This window comes from Humulus lupulus, chromosome 9, assembly GCF_963169125.1.
Source record: "Humulus lupulus chromosome 9, drHumLupu1.1, whole genome shotgun sequence".
Lineage (NCBI taxonomy): Eukaryota > Viridiplantae > Streptophyta > Magnoliopsida > Rosales > Cannabaceae > Humulus > Humulus lupulus.
Window position 1 is genome coordinate 187,491,616 of NC_084801.1, and position 18,650 is coordinate 187,510,265.

The window sequence follows — 18,650 nt, forward strand, 5'->3', positions numbered from 1 at the left end:
ATAAAATTCCCCTTTTCGATGGCAATTTTCGCAAGTTTTTTCCTTATATTAGTACATCTCTCAGTATTTTGACTGTATCACCCTATACAAACCTCGGATTTGCACGAAATTTTATACATAGAACCCTAAGACATAGGGCTACAACTTTTGTGCCCATGACCATCGCATATTCTTTAGTATTCGCTATCAAAACATTGCTCGAATCAATATTACAGAAATCGAAGATTTCTGAAAGGGGTACCCCTTTGGTGAATTGGAGATTTCACTAATTTCTCCGAAATGTATTACCCTCGTGTTCAACTCGTTCGATATTTTTCCCCAAGAGATCTCATGGGTAAATGAATATATTGGAGTAGAAACAGAGCCTTAAGTCGACATTTCAAAAAAAATTCCCCTTTTCGATGGCAATTTTCGCAAGTTTTTTCCTTATATTAGTACATCTCTCAGTATTTTGACTGTATCACCCTATACAAACCTCGGATTTGCACGAAATTTTATACATAGAACCCTAAGACATAGGGCTACAACTTTTGTGCCCATGACCATCGCATATTCTTTAGTATTCGCTATCAAAACATTGCTCGAATCCATATTACAGAAATCGAAGATTTCTGAAAGGGGTACCCCTTTGGTGAATTGGAGATTTCACTAATTTCTCCGAAATGTATTACCCTCGTGTTCAACTCGTTCGATATTTTTCCCCAACAGATCTCACCGGTAAATGAATATATTGGAGTAGAAACGGAGCCTTAAGTCGGCATTTCAAAAAAAATTCCCCTTTTCGATGGCAATTTTCGCAAGTTTTTTCCTTATATTAGTACATCTCTCAGTATTTTGACTTTATCACCCTATACACACCTTGGATTTGCACGAAATTTTATACATAGAACCCTAAGACATAGGGCTACAACTTTTGTGCCCATGACCATCGCATATTCTTTAGTATTCGCTATCAAAACATTGCTCGAATCCATATTACAGAAATCGAAGATTTCTGAAAGGGGTACCCCTTTGGTGAATTGGAGATTTCACTAATTTCTCCGAAATGTATTACCCTCGTGTTCAACTCGTTCGATATTTTTCCCCAAGAGATCTCATGGGTAAATGAATATATTGGAGTAGAAACGGAGCCTTAAGTCGGCATTTCAAAAAAAATTCCCCTTTTCGATGGCAATTTTCGCAAGTTTTTTCCTTATATTAGTACATCTCTCAGTATTTTGACTTTATCACCCTATACAAACCTCGGATTTGCACGAAATTTTATACATAGAACCCTAAGACATAGGGCTACAACTTTTGTGCCCATGACCCTCGCATATTCTTTAGTATTCGCTATCAAAACATTGCTCGAATCCATATTACAGAAATCGAAGATTTCTGAAAGGGGTACCCCTTTGGTGAATTGGAGATTTCACTAATTTCTCCGAAATGTATTACCCTCGTGTTCAACTCGTTCGATATTTTTCCCCAACAGATCTCACCGGTAAATGAATATATTGGAGTAGAAACAGAGCCTTAAGTCGGCATTTCAAAAAAAATTCCCCTTTTCGATGGCAATTTTCGCAAGTTTTTTCCTTATATTAGTACATCTCTCAGTATTTTGACTTTATTACCCTATAAAAACCTCGAATTTGCACGAAATTTTATACATAGAACCCTAAGACATAGGGCTACAACTTTTGTGCCCATGACCCTCGCATATTCTTTAGTATTCGCTATCAAAACATTGCTCGAATCCATATTAGAGAAATCGAAGATTTCTGAAAGGGGTACCCCTTTGGTGAATTGGAGATTTCACTAATTTCTCCGAAATGTATTACCCTCGTGTTCAACTCGTTCGATATTTTTCCCCAACAGATCTCATGGGTAAATGAATATATTGGAGTAGAAACGGAGCCTTAAGTCGACATTTCAAAAAAAATTCCCCTTTTCGATGGCAATTTTCGCAAGTTTTTTCCTTATATTAGTACATCTCTCAGTATTTTGCTGTATCACCCTATACAAACCTCGGATTTGCACGAAATTTTATACATAGAACCCTAAGACATAGGGATACAACTTTTGTGCCCATGACCCTCGCATATTCTTTAGTATTCGCTATCAAAACATTGCTCGAATCCATATTACAGAAATCGAAGATTTCTGAAAGGGGTACCCCTTTGGTGAATTGGAGATTTCACTAATTTCTCCGAAATGTATTACCCTCGTGTTCAACTCGTTCGATATTTTTCCCCAACAGATCTCATGGGTAAATGAATATATTGGAGTAGAAACGGAGCCTTAAGTCGACATTTCAAATAAAATTCCCCTTTTCGATGGCAATTTTCGCAAGTTTTTTCCTTATATTAGTACATCTCTCAGTATTTTGACTGTATCACCTTATACAAACCTCGGATTTGCACGAAATTTTATACATAGAACCCTAAGACATAGGACTACAACTTTTGTGCCCATGACCCTCGCATATTCTTTAGTATTCGCTATCAAAACATTGCTCGAATCCATACTACAGAAATCGAAGATTTCTGAAAGGGGTACCCCTTTGGTGAATTGGAGATTTCACTAATTTCTCCGAAATGTATTTCCCTCGTGTTCAACTCGTTCGATATTTTTCCCCAACAGATCTCATGGGTAAATGAATATATTGGAGTAGAAACGGAGCCTTAAGTCGACATTTCAAAAAAAATTCCCCTTTTCGTTGGCAATTTTCGCAAGTTTTTTCCTTATATTAGTACATCTCTCAGTATTTTGACTGTATCACCCTATACAAACCTCGGATTTGCACGAAATTTTATACATAGAACCCTAAGACATAGGGCTACAACTTTTGTGCCCATGACCCTCGCATAATCTTTAGTATTCGCTATCAAAACATTGCTCGAATCCATATTAGAGAAATCGAAGATTTCGGAAAGGGGTACCCCTTTGGTGAATTGGAGATTTCACTAATTTCTCCGAAATGTATTACCCTCGTGTTCAACTCGTTCGATATTTTTCCCCAACAGATCTCATGGGTAAATGAATATATTGGAGTAGAAACGGAGCCTTAAGTCGACATTTCAGAAAAAATTCCCCTTTTCGATGGCAATTTTCGCAAGTTTTTTCCTTATATTAGTACATCTCTCAGTATTTTGACTGTATCACCCTATACAAACCTCGGATTTGCACGAAATTTTATACATAGAACCCTAAGACATAGAGATACAACTTTTGTGCCCATGACCCTCGCATATTCTTTAGTATTCGCTATCAAAACATTGCTCGAATCCATATTACAGAAATCGAAGATTTCTGAAAGGGGTACCCCTTTGGTGAATTGGAGATTTCACTAATTTCTCCGAAATGTATTACCCTCGTGTTCAACTCGTTCGATATTTTTCCCCAACAGATCTCATGGGTAAATGAATATATTGGAGTAGAAACGGAGCCTTAAGTCGACATTTCAAATAAAATTCCCCTTTTCGATGGCAATTTTCGCAAGTTTTTTCCTTATATTAGTACATCTCTCAGTATTTTGACTGTATCACCTTATACAAACCTCGGATTTGCACGAAATTTTATACATAGAACCCTAAGACATAGGACTACAACTTTTGTGCCCATGACCCTCGCATATTCTTTAGTATTCGCTATCAAAACATTCCTCGAATCCATATTACAGAAATCGAAGATTTCTGAAAGGGGTACCCCTTTGGTGAATTGGAGATTTCACTAATTTCTCCGAAATGTATTTCCCTCGTGTTCAACTCGTTCGATATTTTTCCCCAACAGATCTCATGGGTAAATGAATATATTGGAGTAGAAACGGAGCCTTAAGTCGACATTTCAAAAAAAATTCCCCTTTTCGTTGGCAATTTTCGCAAGTTTTTTCCTTATATTAGTACATCTCTCAGTATTTTGACTGTATCACCCTATACAAACCTCGGATTTGCACGAAATTTTACACATAGAACCCTAAGACATAGGGCTACAACTTTTGTGCCCATGACCCTCGCATAATCTTTAGTATTCGCTATCAAAACATTGCTCGAATCCATATTAGAGAAATCGAAGATTTCGGAAAGGGGTACCCCTTTGGTGAATTGGAGATTTCACTAATTTCTCCGAAATGTATTACCCTCGTGTTCAACTCGTTCGATATTTTTCCCCAACAGATCTCATGGGTAAATGAATATATTGGAGTAGAAACGGAGTCTTAAGTCGACATTTCAGAAAAAATTCCCCTTTTCGATGGCAATTTTCGCAAGTTTTTTCCTTATATTAGTACATCTCTCAGTATTTTGACTGTATCACCCTATACAAACCTCGGATTTGCACGAAATTTTATACATAGAACCCTAAGACATAGAGATACAACTTTTGTGCCCATGACCCTCGCATATTCTTTAGTATTCGCTATCAAAACATTGCTCGAATCCATATTACAGAAATCGAAGATTTCTGAAAGGGGTACCCCTTTGGTGAATTGGAGATTTCACTAATTTCTCCGAAATGTATTACCCTCGTGTTCAACTCGTTCGATATTTTTCCCCAACAGATCTCATGGGTAAATGAATATATTGGAGTAGAAACGGAGCCTTAAGTCGACATTTCAAATAAAATTCCCCTTTTCGATGGCAATTTTCGCAAGTTTTTTCCTTATATTAGTACATCTCTCAGTATTTTGACTGTATCACCTTATACAAACCTCGGATTTGCACGAAATTTTATACATAGAACCCTAAGACATAGGACTACAACTTTTGTGCCCATGACCCTCGCATATTCTTTAGTATTCGCTATCAAAACATTCCTCGAATCCATATTACAGAAATCGAAGATTTCTGAAAGGGGTACCCCTTTGGTGAATTGGAGATTTCACTAATTTCTCCGAAATGTATTACCCTCGTGTTCAACTCGTTCGATATTTTTCCCCAAGAGATCTCATGGGTAAATGAATATATTGGAGTAGAAACAGAGCCTTAAGTCGACATTTCAAAAAAAATTCCCCTTTTCGATGGCAATTTTCGCAAGTTTTTTCCTTATATTAGTACATCTCTCAGTATTTTGACTGTATCACCCTATACAAACCTCGGATTTGCACGAAATTTTATACATAGAACCCTAAGACATAGGGCTACAACTTTTGTGCCCATGACCATCGCATATTCTTTAGTATTCGCTATCAAAACATTGCTCGAATCCATATTAGAGAAATCGAAGATTTCTGAAAGGGGTACCCCTTTGGTGAATTGGAGATTTCACTAATTTCTCCGAAATGTATTACCCTCGTGTTCAACTCGTTCGATATTTTTCCCCAACAGATCTCACCGGTAAATGAATATATTGGAGTAGAAACGGAGCCTTAAGTCGGCATTTCAAAAAAAATTCCCCTTTTCGATGGCAATTTTCGCAAGTTTTTTCCTTATATTAGTACATCTCTCAGTATTTTGACTTTATCACCCTATACACACCTTGGATTTGCACGAAATTTTATACATAGAACCCTAAGACATAGGGCTACAACTTTTGTGCCCATGACCATCGCATATTCTTTAGTATTCGCTATCAAAACATTGCTCGAATCCATATTACAGAAATCGAAGATTTCTGAAAGGGGTACCCCTTTGGTGAATTGGAGATTTCACTAATTTCTCCGAAATGTATTACCCTCGTGTTCAACTCGTTCGATATTTTTCCCCAAGAGATCTCATGGGTAAATGAATATATTGGAGTAGAAACGGAGCCTTAAGTCGGCATTTCAAAAAAAATTCCCCTTTTCGATGGCAATTTTCGCAAGTTTTTTCCTTATATTAGTACATCTCTCAGTATTTTGACTTTATCACCCTATACAAACCTCGGATTTGCACGAAATTTTATACATAGAACCCTAAGACATAGGGCTACAACTTTTGTGCCCATGACCCTCGCATATTCTTTAGTATTCGCTATCAAAACATTGCTCGAATCCATATTACAGAAATCGAAGATTTCTGAAAGGGGTACCCCTTTGGTGAATTGGAGATTTCACTAATTTCTCCGAAATGTATTACCCTCGTGTTCAACTCGTTCGATATTTTTCCCCAACAGATCTCACCGGTAAATGAATATATTGGAGTAGAAACAGAGCCTTAAGTCGGCATTTAAAAAAAAATTCCCCTTTTCGATGGCAATTTTCGCAAGTTTTTTCCTTATATTAGTACATCTCTCAGTATTTTGACTTTATTACCCTATAAAAACCTCGGATTTGCACGAAATTTTATACATAGAACCCTAAGACATAGGGCTACAACTTTTGTGCCCATGACCCTCGCATATTCTTTAGTATTCGCTATCAAAACATTGCTCGAATCCATATTAGAGAAATCGAAGATTTCTGAAAGGGGTACCCCTTTGGTGAATTGGAGATTTCACTAATTTCTCCGAAATGTATTACCCTCGTGTTCAACTCGTTCGATATTTTTCCCCAACAGATCTCACCGGTAAATGAATATATTGGAGTAGAAACAGAGCCTTAAGTCGGCATTTCAAAAAAAATTCCCCTTTTCGATGGCAATTTTCGCAAGTTTTTTCCTTATATTAGTACATCTCTCAGTATTTTGACTGTATCACCTTATACAAACCTCGGATTTGCACGAAATTTTATACATAGAACCCTAAGACATAGGACTACAACTTTTGTGCCCATGACCCTCGCATATTCTTTAGTATTCGCTATCTAAACATTCCTCGAATCCATATTACAGAAATCGAAGATTTCTGAAAGGGGTACCCCTTTGGTGAATTGGAGATTTCACTAATTTCTCCGAAATGTATTTCCCTCGTGTTCAACTCGTTCGATATTTTTCCCCAACAGATCTCATGGGTAAATGAATATATTGGAGTAGAAACGGAGCCTTAAGTCGACATTTCAAAAAAAATTCCCCTTTTCGTTGGCAATTTTCGCAAGTTTTTTCCTTATATTAGTACATCTCTCAGTATTTTGACTGTATCACCCTATACAAACCTCGGATTTGCACGAAATTTTATACATAGAACCCTAAGACATAGGGCTACAACTTTTGTGCCCATGACCCTCGCATAATCTTTAGTATTCGCTATCAAAACATTGCTCGAATCCATATTAGAGAAATCGAAGATTTCGGAAAGGGGTACCCCTTTGGTGAATTGGAGATTTCACTAATTTCTCCGAAATGTATTACCCTCGTGTTCAACTCGTTCGATATTTTTCCCCAACAGATCTCATGGGTAAATGAATATATTGGAGTAGAAACGGAGTCTTAAGTCGACATTTCAGAAAAAATTCCCCTTTTCGATGGCAATTTTCGCAAGTTTTTTCCTTATATTAGTACATCTCTCAGTATTTTGACTGTATCACCCTATACAAACCTCGGATTTGCACGAAATTTTATACATAGAACCCTAAGACATAGGGATACAACTTTTGTGCCCATGACCCTCGCATATTCTTTAGTATTCGCTATCAAAACATTGCTCGAATCCATATTACAGAAATCGAAGATTTCTGAAAGGGGTACCCCTTTGGTGAATTGGAGATTTCACTAATTTCTCCGAAATGTATTACCCTCGTGTTCAACTCGTTCGATATTTTTCCCCAACAGATCTCATGGGTAAATGAATATATTGGAGTAGAAACGAAGCCTTAAGTCGACATTTCAAATAAAATTCCCCTTTTCGATGGCAATTTTCGCAAGTTTTTTCCTTATATTAGTACATCTCTCAGTATTTTGACTGTATCACCTTATACAAACCTCGGATTTGCACGAAATTTTATACATAGAACCCTAAGACATAGGACTACAACTTTTGTGCCCATGACCCTCGCATATTCTTTAGTATTCGCTATCAAAACATTGCTCGAATCCATATTACAGAAATCGAAGATTTCTGAAAGGGGTACCCCTTTGGTGAATTGGAGATTTCACTAATTTCTCCGAAATGTATTACCCTCGTGTTCAACTCGTTCGATATTTTTCCCCAACAGATCTCATGGGTAAATGAATATATTGGAGTAGAAACGGAGCCTTAAGTCGACATTTCAAAAAAAATTCCCCTTTTCGTTGGCAATTTTCGCAAGTTTTTTCCTTATATTAGTACATCTCTCAGTATTTTGACTGTATCACCCTATACAAACCTCAGATTTGCACGAAATTTTATACATAGAACCCTAAGACATAGGGCTACAACTTTTGTGCCCATGACCCTCGCATAATCTTTAGTATTCGCTATCAAAACATTGCTCGAATCCATATTACAGAAATCGAAGATTTCTGAAAGGGGTACCCCTTTGGTGAATTGGAGATTTCACTCATTTCTCCGAAATGTATTACCCTCGTTTTCAACTCGTTCGATATTTTTCCCCAACAGATCTCACCGGTAAATGAATATATTGGAGTAGAAACGGAGCCTTAAGTCGGCATTTCAAAAAAGATTCCCCTTTTCGATGGCAATTTTCGCAAGTTTTTTCCTTATATTAGTACATCTCTCAGTATTTTGACTTTATCACCCTATACAAACCTCGGATTTGCACGAAATTTTATACATAGAACCCTAAGACATAGGGCTACAACTTTTGTGCCCATGACCCTCGCATAATCTTTAGTATTCGCTATCAAAACATTGCTCGAATCCATATTAGAGAAATCGAAGATTTCTGAAAGGGGTACCCCTTTGGTGAATTGGAGATTTCACTAATTTCTCCGAAATGTATTTCCCTCGTGTTCAACTCGTTCGATACTTTTCCCCAACAGATCTCACCAGTAAATGAATATATTGGAGTAGAAACGGAGCCTTAAGTCGGCATTTCAAAAAAAATTCCCCTTTTCGATGGCAATTTTCGCAAGTTTTTTCCTTATATTAGTACATCTCTCAGTATTTTGACTGTATCACCCTATACAAACCTCGGATTTGCACGAAATTTTATACATAGAACCCTAAGACATAGGGCTACAACTTTTGTGCCCATGACCATCGCATATTCTTTAGTATTCGCTATCAAAACATTGCTCGAATCCATATTACAGAAATCGAAGATTTCTGAAAGGGGTACCCCTTTGGTGAATTGGAGATTTCACTAATTTCTCCGAAATGTATTACCCTCGTGTTCAACTCGTTCGATATTTTTCCCCAAGAGATCTCACCGGTAAATGAATATATTGGAGTAGAAACAGAGCCTTAAGTCGACATTTCAAAAAAAATTCCCCTTTTCGATGGCAATTTTCGCAAGTTTTTTCCTTATATTAGTACATCTCTCAGTATTTTGACTGTATCACCCTATACAAACCTCGGATTTGCACGAAATTTTATACATAGAACCCTAAGACATAGGGCTCCAACTTTTGTGCCCATGACCATCGCATATTCTTTAGTATTCGCTATCAAAACATTGCTCGAATCCATATTACAGAAATCGAAGATTTCTGAAAGGGGTACCCCTTTGGTGAATTGGAGATTTCACTAATTTCTCCGAAATGTATTACCCTCGTGTTCAACTCGTTCGATATTTTTCCCCAACAGATCTCACCGGTAAATGAATATATTGGAGTAGAAACGGAGCCTTAAGTCGGCATTTCAAAAAAAATTCCCCTTTTCGATGGCAATTTTCGCAAGTTTTTTCCTTATATTAGTACATCTCTCAGTATTTTGACTGTATCACCCTATACAAACCTCGGATTTGCACGAAATTTTATACATAGAACCCTAAGACATAGGGCTACAACTTTTGTGCCCATGACCATCGCATATTCTTTAGTATTCGCTATCAAAACATTGCTCGAATCCGTATTACAGAAATCGAAGATTTCTGAAAGGGGTACCCCTTTGGTGAATTGGAGATTTCACTAATTTCTCCGAAATGTATTACCCTCGTGTTCAACTCGTTCGATATTTTTCCCCAACAGATCTCACCGGTAAATGAATATATTGGAGTAGAAACGGAGCCTTAAGTCGGCATTTCAAAAAAAATTCCCCTTTTCGATGGAAATTTTCGCAAGTTTTTTCCTTATATTAGTACATCTCTCAGTATTTTGACTTTATCACCCTATACAAACCTCGGATTTGCACGAAATTTTATACATAGAACCCTAAGACATAGGGCTACAACTTTTGTGCCCATGACCCTCGCATATTCTTTAGTATTCGCTATCAAAACATTGCTCGAATCCATATTAGAGAAATCGAAGATTTCTGAAAGGGGTACCCCTTTGGTGAATTGGAGATTTCACTAATTTCTCCGAAATGTATTACCCTCGTGTTCAACTCGTTCGATATTTTTCCCCAACAGAACTCACCGGTAAATGAATATATTGGAGTAGAAACGGAGCCTTAAGTCGGCATTTCAAAAAAAATTCCCCTTTTCGATGGCAATTTTCGCAAGTTTTTTCCTTATATTAGTACATCTCTCAGTATTTTGACTTTATCACCCTATACAAACCTCGGATTTGCACGAAATTTTATACATAGAACCCTAAGACATAGGGCTACAACTTTTGTGCCCATGACCATCGCATATTCTTTAGTATTCGCTATCAAAACATTGCTCGAATCCATATTACAGAAATCGAAGATTTCTGAAAGGGGTACCCCTTTGGTGAATTGGAGATTTCACTAATTTCTCCGAAATGTATTACCCTCGTGTTCAACTCGTTCGATATTTTTCCCCAACAGATCTCACCGGTAAATGAATATATTGGAGTAGAAACGGAGCCTTAAGTCGGCATTTCAAAAAAAATTCCCCTTTTCGATGGCAATTTTCGCAAGTTTTTTCCTTATATTAGTACATCTCTCAGTATTTTGACTTTATCACCCTATACAAACCTCGGATTTGCACGAAATTTTATACATAGAACCCTAAGACATAGGGCTACAACTTTTGTGCCCATGACCCTCGCATATTCTTTAGTATTCGCTATCAAAACATTGCTCGAATCCATATTAGAGAAATCGAAGATTTCTGAAAGGGGTACCCCTTTGGTGAATTGGAGATTTCACTAATTTCTCCGAAATGTATTACCCTCGTGTTCAACTCGTTCGATATTTTTCCCCAACAGAACTCACCGGTAAATGAATATATTGGAGTAGAAACGGAGCCTTAAGTCGGCATTTCAAAAAAAATTCCCCTTTTCGATGGCAATTTTCGCAAGTTTTTTCCTTATATTAGTACATCTCTCAGTATTTTGACTTTATCACCCTATACAAACCTCGGATTTGCACGAAATTTTATACATAGAACCCTAAGACATAGGGCTACAACTTTTGTGCCCATGACCATCGCATATTCTTTAGTATTCGCTATCAAAACATTGCTCGAATCCATATTACAGAAATCGAAGATTTCTGAAAGGGGTACCCCTTTGGTGAATTGGAGATTTCACTAATTTCTCCGAAATGTATTACCCTCGTGTTCAACTCGTTCGATATTTTTCCCCAACAGATCTCACCGGTAAATGAATATATTGGAGTAGAAACGGAGCCTTAAGTCGGCATTTCAAAAAAAATTCCCCTTTTCGATGGCAATTTTCGCAAGTTTTTTCCTTATATTAGTACATCTCTCAGTATTTTGACTGTATCACCTTATACAAACCTCGGATTTGCACGAAATTTTATACATAGAACCCTAAGACATAGGACTACAACTTTTGTGCCCATGACCCTCGCATATTCTTTAGTATTCGCTATCAAAACATTGCTCGAATCCATATTACAGAAATCGAAGATTTCTGAAAGGGGTACCCCTTTGGTGAATTGGAGATTTCACTCATTTCTCCGAAATGTATTACCCTCGTGTTCAACTCGTTCGATATTTTTCCCCAACAGATCTCACCGGTAAATGAATATATTGGAGTAGAAACGGAGCCTTAAGTCGGCATTTCAAAAAAAATTCCCCTTTTCGATGGCAATTTTCGCAAGTTTTTTCCTTATATTAGTACATCTCTCAGTATTTTGACTTTATCACCCTATACAAACCTCGGATTTGCACGAAATTTTATACATAGAACCCTAAGACATAGGGCTACAACTTTTGTGCCCATGACCCTCGCATATTCTTTAGTATTCGCTATCAAAACATTGCTCGAATCCATATTAGAGAAATCGAAGATTTCTGAAAGGGGTACCCCTTTGGTGAATTGGAGATTTCACTAATTTCTCCGAAATGTATTACCCTCGTGTTCAACTCGTTCGATATTTTTCCCCAACAGAACTCACCGGTAAATGAATATATTGGAGTAGAAACGGAGCCTTAAGTCGGCATTTCAAAAAAAATTCCCCTTTTCGATGGCAATTTTCGCAAGTTTTTTCCTTATATTAGTACATCTCTCAGTATTTTGACTTTATCACCCTATACAAACCTCGGATTTGCACGAAATTTTATACATAGAACCCTAAGACATAGGGCTACAACTTTTGTGCCCATGACCCTCGCATAATCTTTAGTATTCGCTATCAAAACATTGCACGAATCAATATTAGAGAAATCGAAGATTTCTGAAAGGGGTACCCCTTTGGTGAATTGGAGATTTCACTAATTTCTCCGAAATGTATTACCCTCGTGTTCAACTCGTTCGATATTTTTCCCCAACAGATCTCACCGGTAAATGAATATATTGGAGTAGAAACGGAGCCTTAAGTCGGCATTTCAAAAAAAATTCCCCTTTTCGATGGCAATTTTCGCAAGTTTTTTCCTTATATTAGTACATCTCTCAGTATTTTGACTTTATTACCCTATAAAAACCTCGGATTTGCACGAAATTTTATACATAGAACCCTAAGACATAGGGCTACAACTTTTGTGCCCATGACCCTCGCATATTCTTTAGTATTCGCTATCAAAACATTGCTCGAATCCATATTACAGAAATCGAAGATTTCTGAAAGGGGTACCCCTTTGGTGAATTGGAGATTTCACTAATTTCTCCGAAATGTATTACCCTCGTGTTCAACTCGTTCGATATTTTTCCCCAACAGATCTCACCGGTAAATGAATATATTGGAGTAGAAACATAGCCTTAAGTCGGCATTTCAAAAAAAATTCCCCTTCTCGATGGCAATTTTCGCAAGTTTTTTCCTTATATTAGTACATCTCTCAGTATTTTGCTGTATCACCCTATACAAACCTCGGATTTGCACGAAATTTTATACATAGAACCCTAAGACATAGGGATACAACTTTTGTGCCCATGACCCTCGCATATTCTTTAGTATTCGCTATCAAAACATTGCTCGAATCCATATTACAGAAATCGAAGATTTCTGAAAGGGGTACCCCTTTGGTGAATTGGAGATTTCACTAATTTCTCCGAAATGTATTACCCTCGTGTTCAACTCGTTCGATATTTTTCCCCAACAGAACTCACCGGTAAATGAATATATTGGAGTAGAAACGGAGCCTTAAGTCGGCATTTCAAAAAAAATTCCCCTTTTCGATGGCAATTTTCGCAAGTTTTTTCCTTATATTAGTACATCTCTCAGTATTTTGACTTTATCACCCTATACAAACCTCGGATTTGCACGAAATTTTATACATAGAACCCTAAGACATAGGGCTACAACTTTTGTGCCCATGACCATCGCATATTCTTTAGTATTCGCTATCAAAACATTGCTCGAATCCATATTACAGAAATCGAAGATTTCTGAAAGGGGTACCCCTTTGGTGAATTGGAGATTTCACTAATTTCTCCGAAATGTATTACCCTCGTGTTCAACTCGTTCGATATTTTTCCCCAACAGATCTCACCGGTAAATGAATATATTGGAGTAGAAACGGAGCCTTAAGTCGGCATTTCAAAAAAAATTCCCCTTTTCGATGGCAATTTTCGCAAGTTTTTTCCTTATATTAGTACATCTCTCAGTATTTTGACTGTATCACCTTATACAAACCTCGGATTTGCACGAAATTTTATACATAGAACCCTAAGACATAGGACTACAACTTTTGTGCCCATGACCCTCGCATATTCTTTAGTATTCGCTATCAAAACATTGCTCGAATCCATATTAGAGAAATCGAAGATTTCTGAAAGGGGTACCCCTTTGGTGAATTGGAGATTTCACTAATTTCTCCGAAATGTATTACCCTCGTGTTCAACTCGTTCGATATTTTTCCCCAACAGAACTCACCGGTAAATGAATATATTGGAGTAGAAACGGAGCCTTAAGTCGGCATTTCAAAAAAAATTCCCCTTTTCGATGGCAATTTTCGCAAGTTTTTTCCTTATATTAGTACATCTCTCAGTATTTTGACTTTATCACCCTATACAAACCTCGGATTTGCACGAAATTTTATACATAGAACCCTAAGACATAGGGCTACAACTTTTGTGCCCATGACCATCGCATATTCTTTAGTATTCGCTATCAAAACATTGCTCGAATCCATATTACAGAAATCGAAGATTTCTGAAAGGGGTACCCCTTTGGTGAATTGGAGATTTCACTAATTTCTCCGAAATGTATTACCCTCGTGTTCAACTCGTTCGATATTTTTCCCCAACAGATCTCACCGGTAAATGAATATATTGGAGTAGAAACGGAGCCTTAAGTCGGCATTTCAAAAAAAATTCCCCTTTTCGATGGCAATTTTCGCAAGTTTTTTCCTTATATTAGTACATCTCTCAGTATTTTGACTGTATCACCTTATACAAACCTCGGATTTGCACGAAATTTTATACATAGAACCCTAAGACATAGGACTACAACTTTTGTGCCCATGACCCTCGCATATTCTTTAGTATTCGCTATCAAAACATTGCTCGAATCCATATTACAGAAATCGAAGATTTCTGAAAGGGGTACCCCTTTGGTGAATTGGAGATTTCACTCATTTCTCCGAAATGTATTACCCTCGTGTTCAACTCGTTCGATATTTTTCCCCAACAGATCTCACCGGTAAATGAATATATTGGAGTAGAAACGGAGCCTTAAGTCGGCATTTCAAAAAAAATTCCCCTTTTCGATGGCAATTTTCGCAAGTTTTTTCCTTATATTAGTACATCTCTCAGTATTTTGACTGTATCACCTTATACAAACCTCGGATTTGCACGAAATTTTATACATAGAACCCTAAGACATAGGACTACAACTTTTGTGCCCATGACCCTCGCATATTCTTTAGTATTCGCTATCAAAACATTGCTCGAATCCATATTAGAGAAATCGAAGATTTCTGAAAGGGGTACCCCTTTGGTGAATTGGAGATTTCACTAATTTCTCCGAAATGTATTACCCTCGTGTTCAACTCGTTCGATATTTTTCCCCAACAGAACTCACCGGTAAATGAATATATTGGAGTAGAAACGGAGCCTTAAGTCGGCATTTCAAAAAAAATTCCCCTTTTCGATGGCAATTTTCGCAAGTTTTTTCCTTATATTAGTACATCTCTCAGTATTTTGACTTTATCACCCTATACAAACCTCGGATTTGCACGAAATTTTATACATAGAACCCTAAGACATAGGGCTACAACTTTTGTGCCCATGACCATCGCATATTCTTTAGTATTCGCTATCAAAACATTGCTCGAATCCATATTACAGAAATCGAAGATTTCTGAAAGGGGTACCCCTTTGGTGAATTGGAGATTTCACTAATTTCTCCGAAATGTATTACCCTCGTGTTCAACTCGTTCGATATTTTTCCCCAACAGATCTCACCGGTAAATGAATATATTGGAGTAGAAACGGAGCCTTAAGTCGGCATTTCAAAAAAAATTCCCCTTTTCGATGGCAATTTTCGCAAGTTTTTTCCTTATATTAGTACATCTCTCAGTATTTTGACTGTATCACCTTATACAAACCTCGGATTTGCACGAAATTTTATACATAGAACCCTAAGACATAGGACTACAACTTTTGTGCCCATGACCCTCGCATATTCTTTAGTATTCGCTATCAAAACATTGCTCGAATCCATATTACAGAAATCGAAGATTTCTGAAAGGGGTACCCCTTTGGTGAATTGGAGATTTCACTCATTTCTCCGAAATGTATTACCCTCGTGTTCAACTCGTTCGATATTTTTCCCCAACAGATCTCACCGGTAAATGAATATATTGGAGTAGAAACGGAGCCTTAAGTCGGCATTTCAAAAAAAATTCCCCTTTTCGATGGCAATTTTCGCAAGTTTTTTCCTTATATTAGTACATCTCTCAGTATTTTGACTTTATCACCCTATACAAACCTCGGATTTGCACGAAATTTTATACATAGAACCCTAAGACATAGGGCTACAACTTTTGTGCCCATGACCCTCGCATATTCTTTAGTATTCGCTATCAAAACATTGCTCGAATCCATATTAGAGAAATCGAAGATTTCTGAAAGGGGTACCCCTTTGGTGAATTGGAGATTTCACTAATTTCTCCGAAATGTATTACCCTCGTGTTCAACTCGTTCGATATTTTTCCCCAACAGATCTCACCGGTAAATGAATATATTGGAGTAGAAACAGAGCCTTAAGTCGGCATTTCAAAAAAAATTCCCCTTTTCGATGGCAATTTTCGCAAGTTTTTTCCTTATATTAGTACATCTCTCAGTATTTTGACTTTATTACCCTATAAAAACCTCGGATTTGCACGAAATTTTATACATAGAACCCTAAGACATAGGGCTACAACTTTTGTGCCCATGACCCTCGCATATTCTTTAGTATTCGCTATCAAAACATTGCTCGAATCCATATTAGAGAAATCGAAGATTTCTGAAAGGGGTACCCCTTTGGTGAATTGGAGATTTCACTAATTTCTCCGAAATGTATTACCCTCGTGTTCAACTCGTTCGATATTTTTCCCCAACAGATCTCATCGGTAAATGAATATATTGGAGTAGAAACATAGCCTTAAGTCGGCATTTCAAAAAAAATTCCCCTTTTCGATGGCAATTTTCGCAAGTTTTTTCCTTATATTAGTACATCTCTCAGTATTTTGCTGTATCACCCTATACAAACCTCGGATTTGCACGAAATTTTATACATAGAACCCTAAGACATAGGGATACAACTTTTGTGCCCATGACCCTCGCATATTCTTTAGTATTCGCTATCAAAACATTGCTCGAATCCATATTACAGAAATCGAAGATTTCTGAAAGGGGTACCCCTTTGGTGAATTGGAGATTTCACTAATTTCTCCGAAATGTATTACCCTCGTGTTCAACTCGTTCGATATTTTTCCCCAACAGATCTCATGGGTAAATGAATATATTGGAGTAGAAACGGAGCCTTAAGTCGACATTTCAAATAAAATTCCCCTTTTCGATGGCAATTTTCGCAAGTTTTTTCCTTATATTAGTACATCTCTCAGTATTTTGACTGTATCACCTTATACAAACCTCGGATTTGCACGAAATTTTATACATAGAACCCTAAGACATAGGACTACAACTTTTGTGCCCATGACCCTCGCATATTCTTTAGTATTCGCTATCAAAACATTGCTCGAATCCATATTACAGAAATCGAAGATTTCTGAAAGGGGTACCCCTTTGGTGAATTGGAGATTTCACTAATTTCTCCGAAATGTATTACCCTCGTGTTCAACTCGTTTGATATTTTTCCCCAACAGATCTCACCGGTAAATGAATATATTGGAGTAGAAACGGAGCCTTAAGTCGACATTTCAAAAAAAATTCCCCTTTTCGATGGCAATTTTCGCAAGTTTTTTCCTTATATTAGTACATCTCTCAGTATTTTGCTGTATCACCCTATACAAACCTCGGATTTGCACGAAATTTTATACATAGAAACCTAAGACATAGGGCTACAACTTTTGTGCCCATGACCCTCGCATATTCTTTAGTATTCGCTATCAAAACATTGCTCGAATCCATATTACAGAAATCGAAGATTTCTGAAAGGGGTACCCCTTTGGTGAATTGGAGATTTCACTAATTTCTCCGAAATGTATTACCCTCGTGTTCAACTCGTTCGATATTTTTCCCCAACAGATCTCATGGGTAAATGAATATATTGGAGTAGAAACGGAGCCTTAAGTCGACATTTCAAAAAAAATTCCCCTTTTCGATGGCAATTTTCGCAAGTTTTTTCCTTATATTAGTACATCTCTCAGTATTTTGCTGTATCACCCTATACAAACCTCGGATTTGCACGAAATTTTATACATAGAACCCTAAGACATAGGGCTACAACTTTTGTGCCCATGACCCTCGCATAATCTTTAGTATTCGCTATCAAAACATTGCTCGAATCCATATTAGAGAAATCGAAGATTTCTGAAAGGGGTACCCCTTTGGTGAATTGGAGATTTCACTAATTTCTCCGAAATGTATTACCCTCGTGTTCAACTCGTTCGATATTTTTCCCCAACAGATCTCATGGGTAAATGAATATATTGGAGTAGAAACGGAGCCTTAAGTCGACATTTCAGAAAAAATTCCCCTTTTCGATGGCAATTTTCGCAAGTTTTTTCCTTATATTAGTACATCTCTCAGTATTTTGACTGTATCACCCTATACAAACCTCGGATTTGCACGAAATTTTATACATAGAACCCTAAGACATAGGACTACAACTTTTGTGCCCATGACCCTCGCATATTCTATAGTATTCGCTATCAAAATATTGCTCGAATCCATATTACAGAAATCGAAGATTTCTGAAAGGGGTACCCCTTTGGTGAATTGGAGATTTCACTCATT